At 35.6% G+C, this 10,210-nt stretch overlaps 1 protein-coding gene across 7 annotated transcripts in view; it reads right to left on the reverse strand.

Moving 5' to 3' along the window:
- LOC109420024 (mucin-2-like) overlaps positions 1 to 9,403 on the reverse strand; it is a 196,616-nt gene extending 187,213 nt beyond the window's left edge. Inside the window, exon 1 of one of the 7 annotated variants that reach the window (XM_062850366.1) lies at positions 8,916 to 9,403. The gene's annotated coding sequence lies outside the window, so the exon portion shown is untranslated. The other 6 variants (XM_062850363.1, XM_062850362.1, XM_062850365.1 and 3 more) reach the window with 6 other exon arrangements.
- Positions 9,404 to 10,210: the final 807 nt, after the last annotated feature.

The following is a 10,210-nucleotide window of genomic DNA, read 5'->3' on the forward strand; positions in this document are numbered from 1 at the left end:
TATGGTTAGATGTAGGAATAAAATTATGCATAGTCAGATTTCAACAGAAAAATAATAAAATACAATCGGAGAATAAAGGTGTTTGGAAAATTGAAATGATATGAAATCTAACATAGATCCGCTATGAATATTGCTCTCAGTGTATTTTTGTTTTAGGTCCTTCAAATACCCGCACACATCTTTGAAGACATCATTTCAACCAACAAACCGTTTTCGAGTTATAATTTTTGATGAAGAAAATTAGGTTTTTAGTTAGTTAGGTGAATAATATTGCAAAACAAATAACATGAAGAAACACTTCCAGATGGAAGCCCATACATGAGCAAAATTTAATTTGAATTTAAAAAGTTCGCGTCTACGCTATTCGTGCGTTGAGCTGAAAATGCTCTTTTATGATAATAAAAATCGCATTCGCAGTTAAAACTGATTTAGAGCTTGTTTAATGCTTAAATGCACCAACTTTACCAAAAATTTGAAAATTCAATATGAAAGGTTTAAGTACTGGAAATATTTTCCTATTAGTCTTTTCGATTCGCAATTCTAATCCATTCAATTCTTTGTTGTTTTTGCTATAACTCAGTCAATTTTGAACCGTGATGATTCTTCGTGAACAGACAGTTCTTACCGTGTCTCCCTGTGTGAATTGGTCCAGAATTGCCGTTAAAAAAAATAATCAAGCCTAGAGCTAAGATACTTTTAGGACTTTTACAAACTATTTGTTGATTGATTGTTTCCTAAGATATTCTACATAACCACCTAACATATTCGAACCTATTCGCGTATTCATGAGGCAGGATTTGATAGAATTCATATGACAAAATGTTTTTATAATGAAAATTAAGTTTCCAAATTTAGAATTGGCAATGAAGGTACACCCGATTATTTTTGGCATGGGTACCTTTTTTCTAAAATTCTGTTAATTTTGCACCAACTTATATTAACATGCGTTCACAGGGAGACACGATCAGTCCTATCCTAGCACGGCAAATCATGGCAACAAGTTCAAAATTAAATAAATTATAATTTAGAAACGACCAGTGTAAACAAAAATTAAATGTACTCATTAAAATTTGAGCAGATTGTCAACATTAAATTTTGGATGAAGTAAAAGCACACTGCAGATGAACTCGTAGACTGACTATTCAAACTATATCTTAAAATTCCTACATAATACTCTGGCTTTTTTTTTATATTTATTTATATTCTTGTCTGGAAACCTAGCGGAATTTTTCATAAATATTATAGCAAAGTAATAAACAATTTTATAGAAATGGCAGATTTATATGATATTTTCAAGAAAGCTTGAGAAAATAAATCCACAAATATTCATAAAGAAATTCCCAAAGAAAATTAGGTACTCGTGAAATTCTTTAAAAAAAAATTCAACAAAATTGCAAATAAAAATAAACAAATATTTTTTTCAAAAATCATCCCCTAATAACTCAAAAATACTCATGACACTCCGCTAGATATTTTGGGGCTTTTTTCAGTAATCTTTCTAAGAATTTTGGCATGATTGCAATGAATTCCGGCAAGGAAAGGTATTTTTACTAGCAGTTTCTAGCCAATCCCAAGAAGAATCAACAAACTATAATTGGAATGTTAAAATTTTCCTATTTTGGAAATTTAGTGTCTTTCCAATTTTTTTTCTAAGATTTACAAAATGAAATTCTTGATTTTTTTTGAATTCCAATGTTCACCAGGGCTATCATTAAAATTCACAATTGCAGGATCAATCACATTAAATTGTTTGAAATTTTCATTTTTTTTTTTTTGCAAATGATCAAAAAATAAATTTATTAAAAAACTAGAAAGATATTCGTAATGGAAGGGTGCAAAAATTGTTCTCTTAACAAAACAACCATACCTAGAAAAAACGAGTTAAGCACTGTTACGTTTACCTTTGACTATTTATTTGCATCCTATGACAGATATGTATTTTGACCTCAACAGTGGCACGATCACTTAAGTTCATCATTCCTCTTTCCGTTTGGCTGGCGTTCGGCCAAATGGCATTTGGACAAATGACCCGGAATCAATTTCAACTTTTAAGAAAATATGTCAAACTCTGATAGCTTGAACCTTTCCAAAATTAAACAATTAAAAATCGTGCATTCATTTTTTTTTTTTAATTTGTGTGAATTGATAATTGATGGTGAATAGAAAATGGTTAAACCAAATGTGCCAAGTGCACATAACCAATTTCACTAAGGACTGTGTCCGATACGTTTCGTCTTCGACTCATCAGTACAGAGCAGTGCTACTTGCACCGCTAAGTAGACTTAATGTCTAGCAGAGCCTAGCCTACTTGAGCTAAGAAAATACTAAGTGAGTACTGGGCTCTGCCAGACATTATGTCTGCTTAGCGGTGCAAGTAGCACTGCTCTGTACAGATAAGTCGAAGACGAAACGTATCGGACACAGTCCTAAGTAATAATTGATATTGAAAGAAATTATAAAAATATGTGCTTATGAATTGTATGATAATGCTTCAATGATTTTAAAAGAACACGAAATATTTCAGTGGATTTTGTTTTAGGAAAATTTTAACGATCAATATAAACGCCATAGTAAAAAAAACAATACTTGTCCATAGATAAATACAAAAGTATTGACATAATCAGAAACTGACAAAAAAAAATATGTAAAATTGCATTCCTTGTGATTTCAATTAAAAATATTGTTGAGTGTAGAATAAGCAAACGTTAAAATACACAAAAATAAAAATAAAAAACAAAATAATAATGTTTTCTAAAATCAGCCCTGCATAGACTCTAAATTATTTTAAAGAAAATAAAATGTTCTACAAAAGTGTTTCAAATGTGGATTCTTTAGTATATTCAACACATTGTACATATTTTGAAAAATTTGTAAAAAATACACATACTATAGAATATTGCAGCGTGAATTCCACATGAAAATATTGTAGTGAATCCCAAAAAAGTATTTTCCTGAGAGGGCTGCTATTCGAAGGATGATAATACCCAAAAATACAGAATCTAGATATTTTCACTATTATCAAAGAAACTTAAGCCTTCATGAAATACACTTAAAGTTTTTCGAATTTAACAGATATAATCTTTTAACATGAGATATTCCTCTAAGAATTTTTTAGTTTCCGTTAAAAAATATTCAGCAATATTTCTCATTTTAAGTGTTCCAAAAATTCTTCAACCAATTTTTCCAGGAGTTTTTTCTTAAAATTTACCATTAGATTCAGATTCAAATGAGAAGCATAAAATGGATTTAAAAAAACAATGAATTTTCTTGGATACCCTGTAAGAACACCTTGAGAAATTTACAAAATAACTCATAGAAGAAATTCCTGATAAACGGCCAGAGGATTTTTTAGGAAAACTTAGGAAAATTACTGAAAAAATCCTAGATAAATTTCTAGTGAATCCCTCAAACCCTTACAGATATTTTTGAAGAAATTTCGGAAGAGATAATCGCAAAAAGTTCTAAAACAAACCAAAAAAACTCCTGAAAAATATCCTCTTCGAAATCCTGAGTGATCTTCTCATGAAATTTCCCAAGGGACTTCCATATGAGCACCAGAAGGAACCCCTGACAAACCTCCATCCAAGTCTTGAAGATGTTTTGAGAACCGTTAAAAAATATTTAACTTTTTATTTTGGTTTTATGATACATAGTTCTAAAAACCTCTTCAAGTCTATGTGACTCAAAAATGTTACTTGGGCAGTAAGCATTCCTAATGGAATTCTTGCAGAATTTTCTAATGAAATACCTGGAGGAATATCTGCAGGAACTTCTGATGCCATTAATGAATTATTTATTGGAGTAATTTTTGACGTTAATCCTGTGAGTATGTTCAAGGAAACTTCTGCAGTAATCCATCTGTAGAAACTTTTGGAGGCTGGAGGATTTTAAGTAACTATCAGAAACATCGCTAAGCAAAACCATAGAGGAGTCTCCTAGAGCATCTCAAAGGAGCTCCTAAAACATTTTTTTTAGAAAAATTCCTACAGATTTTTTTTTTTTGAAGGAATGTCTGGAGAGATTATCGTAAAAGCTCCTGAAGAAACTCATAAAAAAGCTCCTAAGTGAACTCCTTAGGAAATTTCCCAAGGGACTTCAAGACAAATTCCACAAGAAACTCCTTAAAAAATCTCCAGTAAGAATTGCAGAAATTTCTTAAGGAATAGCTGGAGGAAAATCTGCAGGAAGCTCTGGACACAGTCATGCATTATTTATTGGAAGATTTTCGAAGTTTATTCTGTAAGATTTTTTTTACATTCTTGCAGAAACTTTGGTAGCAATTCGTGGAACAATTTCTAGGGCAGCTGTTGGAGGAATTTCTACAGTACTGTACTGGGCAGTATAAAGTATGCACTGGCCAATTTTTATACAAAATACCCAAGTTTGGAGCTCTGAGTCTGAACTTCTAGTGAATATATTTACTACAACATTTAATTGGACACTGTTAATAACTTGAATTTAAACTTGTTAAAAAAATAGATTACTCTACGCAAAACTTTGAAAATTATTGCAAATCTCGCAAAAAAAAAATACGAAATTTTAAACGGTTTCTTTAGCGGTGTTAAGATAATTTCATGTTCTGAATCTGCATGCCAAGCTGAGCCGAAATCCAAATTTTCATGAATTTTGGTGCCCGGGAACCTATTTAAAAATCAGTTTGAAGTTTGTATGATAGCGATTTGTCGAATCACCCCTCATCGCATTTTGTACTGGGCGGAGCTGTCAAGCAGTAGCCCAGCTGTCAAAAGGGTGACTTGAAAAAATCTTTTTGAAATTGATTTTAGGTAGCAAAATGAAGCTCTAAAAATCTGAAAAAAAAAGTCAAAGTGGGTCAGAAGTGCTCTTTTGTGTAAAATCAAAAAATCAATACATTTTTAAATTTAAAAACCCAATTATGAAATTATTTCGAATCTTCACATTTAGACCTAAATGATCTTGTTAATCAGACTAACGAAATACATTTTTTTAATAAACTACTTCAGGGATGAACCTACCTACGGCAGAAAATCCCTGAATAAAAAGTTAAAAAAAAAGAACTGTTTACTCAAAACAGTTCGTTTACGAAATATTTAATAACTATTTTTTTTGATATTTGTTCATATTTTTATTTTGTTTTCCCCTGAATAGGGGTTTTCGGAAAAGCAACTTTGTAAGCAAATCAGCCAGTGCGCACAATATGCTGTCCAGTGCCGTAAACCGGGATCAAATTGATCCTCGAGTCCGAATTAATCAGCCGTTTTCCAGTAGAATAAGTATATTTTAAATATTTTCATTGCCAGTATCGTGCTGTTGAAATCCTGTACGATACGATAATTGTAAGGAAATTATTTAAAATATGCCTAATCTAGTTGAAAAACGTCTGATCGATTTCGACCTGTTATTTCAATTTAACACCCGTTTACGGGACTGTACCTCCATGAACAATTATTGGAGGAATTCCTTCAGAAACCCTTGAAAATATTAAACAATCATGAGAGAAATCCTGAAAATACAACAGAAACTCTTGGCAGAACTTCTAATGAAACTACTATAGGGCTTTCTTCAGGAACTTCTAGAAAAATTCCTGATAAAATTGCTGGAGGAAAGCCTAAGGAAAATGTTCAAGGAACAGATCATAGAAGCGAACTTTTCAGGCAATTGCATCAAAATAAAAAAAAAAAAAAAAAAAGGAGCCACCACATATGATAGCTGTCGAAATATGCCAAACACATATTTGTTCATTTCATAGTGACCTTTTCAGTTATTTTAATGATCCATTCCTTAAGCGAACCCCACACGAACATCCACACTTCATTAATATCAGTAGGTAGTTTTTGTCGGAATTTTCGTCAAACTCATACTATGTTCAACGTGTTTTTGAAAGATCTTTCGATTGAGTCGTGGGTTTGATGAAAATTTCGACAAAACAGTACTAATAGTGACGTTTTTTGCTCGTGTAGGATCCACTTTGAAGATTTTTTGGAGAAATTAGTAAAGAATGTATTCATGCAAGAATGTCATACTTCTTGCAATTTATAATGGAATACTCGAAAGAATGTTCGAAGATTTTTTTTAAGAATTCAAGGGGAAAGAAAAGGAAACTTTCCAATTGAAACAGAGGCTGAAGGTTTTAAAGTGTGAAGCTGGTTTTCTGTTTTGTTTGACGAAATCACACACTAAGACTGGTTTTTCATCATTTTACAGAGGTCTCAACAAAAGACCTCAACTCGTTATGCTCGGTTGTCCTTTTTGCTGAAATGAATTAACGAGTTTAGCAAATTAATTGTCAAAAGTTACTGATAGACGGTAAGCATCGAATATCGAGTGTACAGAGTTAAATCTGCTGTGGAGAACTCAGTAAAAGGATGCGAAAATTGCTGAATCCAGTGAGCTGGAACATCAGTATCTAAGTGTGTAGAACACTATGACTACTTCGAATGTTTCGGTAATCGATTCTACTGTGGCTCAAAAACGTGTAAAAAACTGTAAACAGTCCATTTGTGCTGAACGATCTTTGTAATTCCACTGCTCTTAGTTTGTCGAAAAATTACCGAAATTAGTATTAAAGGCGAAACTGCATGCATTTTCTCATATTTTGGTTTTTGTTTTTTTTTTTTATTAAATAACGAAGCAAAATTTTCAAAATCATATATCATATACATTAAAAGAAAGAATCAAGGTATCACCTGTTTTTCTCTGGTAGAATTGTTTGTCGTTTTACAGAAACCACTTTTAAACAAAATTTGTAAAAAAATGGTTTTTGGAAAAAAAAAAAAAAAATTACACTAGGAAAAAAATCAGAAGATACCTTGATCCTTACTTCAAGTGTGTATAGAAACCGATTTTGAAAATTTCGCGCCGTTATTTAATAAATTAAAATAATCAAAAACCAAAAAATGAGGAAATGCATCCAGTTTCGCATTTAAAGTGAATGCTTTCAGCAAACAAAAAACAGCAATAGGAATTGCTGAATTTTTAGCAAAATGTTGTTGAATTTCAGCATAATTTTGCTCATTTGTAGTCAAAGTTGCTGGAAGCTATAAGTTTGTATTGCTGTTTTCCAGCAAAATTTTCTTTGGTTTGTAAGGTTCCAACTACGCCTGAATTTTCCCCTACTTCTGGATTAAATAGAGTTTAATCACCAATAAGATCTTGTACCGACTTTTCGAACCCTCTAAGCAGAATACCCTCTTCGAATGAGTGTAATCAGTTTCGTACCTTTTAATTCCGCCCTATGTTGCTTATCCTTTGACAGATACGCGTATTTCGACTACCACTTGTAATCTGAATAACTGGATAACTGACACTGAGGATGATTACAAAAGGTATTCGAAATACGCGTATCTGTCAAAGGATAAGCCACATAGGGCGGAATTAAAAGGTACGAAACTGATAACACTCATTCGAAAAACCAATAAGATGCCCAACAACCTCTACTTTGTACGCTTATCACTAATGCAATTTTTGATGAACTATATTCTGGTCCTCAACAGTCACTTACACAAGTTGAGTCTTTCGTTTGCAAACGAAAGAAATCCGCTGATCCAGTGCATCTACCTTCAAAAATGAGCACTTTTGATCGTATAATTTCAGGACACTATATGTCACTACATATTCACTGACCATATTCTATTTCATTTACTAAACTTCCATATTTATGATTTAGTTCAACATAATTTTTTTATTAGAAATCTCTCTGATGTTTAGAGAAACTTATGTACTCCAGTGCAAAACATCTTCTTTCTTCTCGGATCACTTTTCACTTTCTTCTGGCGCATTCTAGTTTTTCTACGATCGCATTCCGTAGCCTGCCACTCGCAACTTTTCTGCACAATTTTCGTTTGCCGAGATTTGGGTTTCCCAGATTCGTTGAACGTTCAGCTATCACATGTTGTGGAAATCACGGGGAAGGCTCCTCAACGCGGTCATTTTCCGGACGGTTAAGTACCGCTGTTCGTCTCTGGGTCTCTCTCTCTTCTTCACTTCATGCACTCGTGTACTCCTTGTGTCTGTCGTGGCGTTTCCAACAATCATTTATCACAAATTAACAGTTGTTTCGATATGGCACCACCAGACACACACACGCTTCACATGGTTCACATTTGTCTTGTTCATGGAAATAACAAAAAACCAACGGCACTTCTTCACACATCTGTGGTTTCAAATTTAGCGGCAACTCCCGAAAATGAGCCGCTTGAAGGCACACACCGCCAAAAAACGTCTCTCAGTCCACAAAAATTGAAAATTTCAATCGGCTTGCCTGAAAGCGCCCGCTCGTTGAACGATCCAACAACCAGCGATCAACGATCTGTCTGAACTAATTAAATCACTGACTGGAGCAGATCGCGCGCGCTTGCGCCCGCGAGAAATCAAGTTCGATCGGAAAACAAGAAAGCTGAAAGCAAAGATTTCCAAGGCCCAGCGCTCAGCACTCTACTGACATAAACACACACTTTCCGATGAAGAAACGCGTCGTCGACGTTTTGCGGGGAAAATCGCGCACTTTTCGAACTACTCTCAACTGTGATCAAGTGCAGGAATGGAGAAAAAAAACATAAACACGTTGTATAGGCAAAACTAGTTGCAGCAGCACCGACCGCACCGGGTAGCAGGTTGTACCTGCTTTCTTCGAGACCGCTTAATAACTTATAAAAACTGAATCGAAACTCGAGAGCATGCAGAGTAGGCACCGCCGCAGTACGCCGTGTGTGTACAGAAAAAAAACTATGCTAAGCCATTTGTTCCACCTCCTTTCGATGCGAACGACGAGCATATGTATTGTACACGACGACGACTACGACGATCATCATCCGTCCATTTCACCGCGATCGTCCATTAGCCACTTCTGCGACGACGACTCCCCAAGAGTGGGTAAAACTATCGACTACCTACTGTAGTGACGACGCCTCAATCGAAGCGTGACTTACGCGACTTACTCCGCGAAGAAAGCCCACCACTAACTCTCTGACTGATCGCTGGCTGCCCTGACTGTCGTCGCAGCGCGAACAAAGTCTACTCGGTCTATACTCAAATCCTCTAGATCGACGACGACGGAGAGGTCCTAACAACCCGTGCGCTTTCGAAGTTCAAGTTTAACTGACGACGTCGACGGTGGCTGATTGCTCCGATGCTGCTGCCGCGTGGTTGGCTTTCTTTCCGTTGCACCCCGCGGGCGCGCGCGCGTGTCATCTCTTTGCGAGAGAGAAAGATGCTCCACCACTACTGGCACTGACTGATGTGATGCATTGCAACTCGAACCGGAGAAATGGGACTCTCTGCGCGGGCAGATAACATGCACTCTCTCCGCGCGGTTGGAGCAAGTGCATTCTGCAACTGGGCGAGCGAGCGCGGGTTGCTTAACCCGAAAGGGGTTGAATCGATCGCTAATGATGTTTGGTTTTCATTTCTGTTATGGGCTCATAATCCACATATGCAATAACTCAAAAATGCGACTCGTCAATCAGAAATGCAGCTCTGAATGACTGTCACTCACTGGGGATAATGCGTTGCATTGCTGTCAAGGCAGTGCAATGAATCAGCAAGTATGGTTGATGAGTCTTGGCTTCTCATCATGTGTATCGATCGTCGTATGTATCAATAATCTACATGATGCGACGATTTTATTGAACACCTTACGAAAATTTAACACAATTTTAATACAGTCCCAGAAACCCAGAATGAGCGGACTTACGCTATGAACGTTTATTTCACGAGGAGAACTTTTTCCTAGACAACCTTGCTACTTTCAGTAGAAAATTAAACAACAAACTCGCGTGTAATGACTCGAGAATGTGCCAATTGTTGTTATATTCGCCTAGGAATTAACCATCAGAGCTGTAGGATAATTTACCAAATAAGTACTAAAATTTTTGTTCATTTTAAAACCACTCACTTTCTTCCACTTTTCCTCCAGCAATTCTTCCAGGCATCTTTCCAGGATTTCTCCAGAAATTCCTCCATGAATTCCTCCGGAAATTCTTCCAGGAATTCCTCCAGGAAATCTTCCAGGCATTCATCAGAATTTCTTCTAGGAATTCCACTTGCGAAATTCCTCCAGGAATACCTCCGGGAAATCTACCAGGAATTCCTTAGAGAATTCCTCCAGGACTTCCTCCGAGAATTCCTCCAGGAATACGTCCAGGAATTCCTCCAGAAATTCCTCCATGAATTCCTCCGTAAATTCCTCCAGGAATTCCACCGGAAATTCTTCCAGGAATTCCTCCGGTAGTTC

Source organism: Aedes albopictus, chromosome 2 (assembly GCF_035046485.1).
Source record: "Aedes albopictus strain Foshan chromosome 2, AalbF5, whole genome shotgun sequence".
Classification (NCBI taxonomy): Eukaryota; Metazoa; Arthropoda; class Insecta; order Diptera; family Culicidae; genus Aedes; species Aedes albopictus.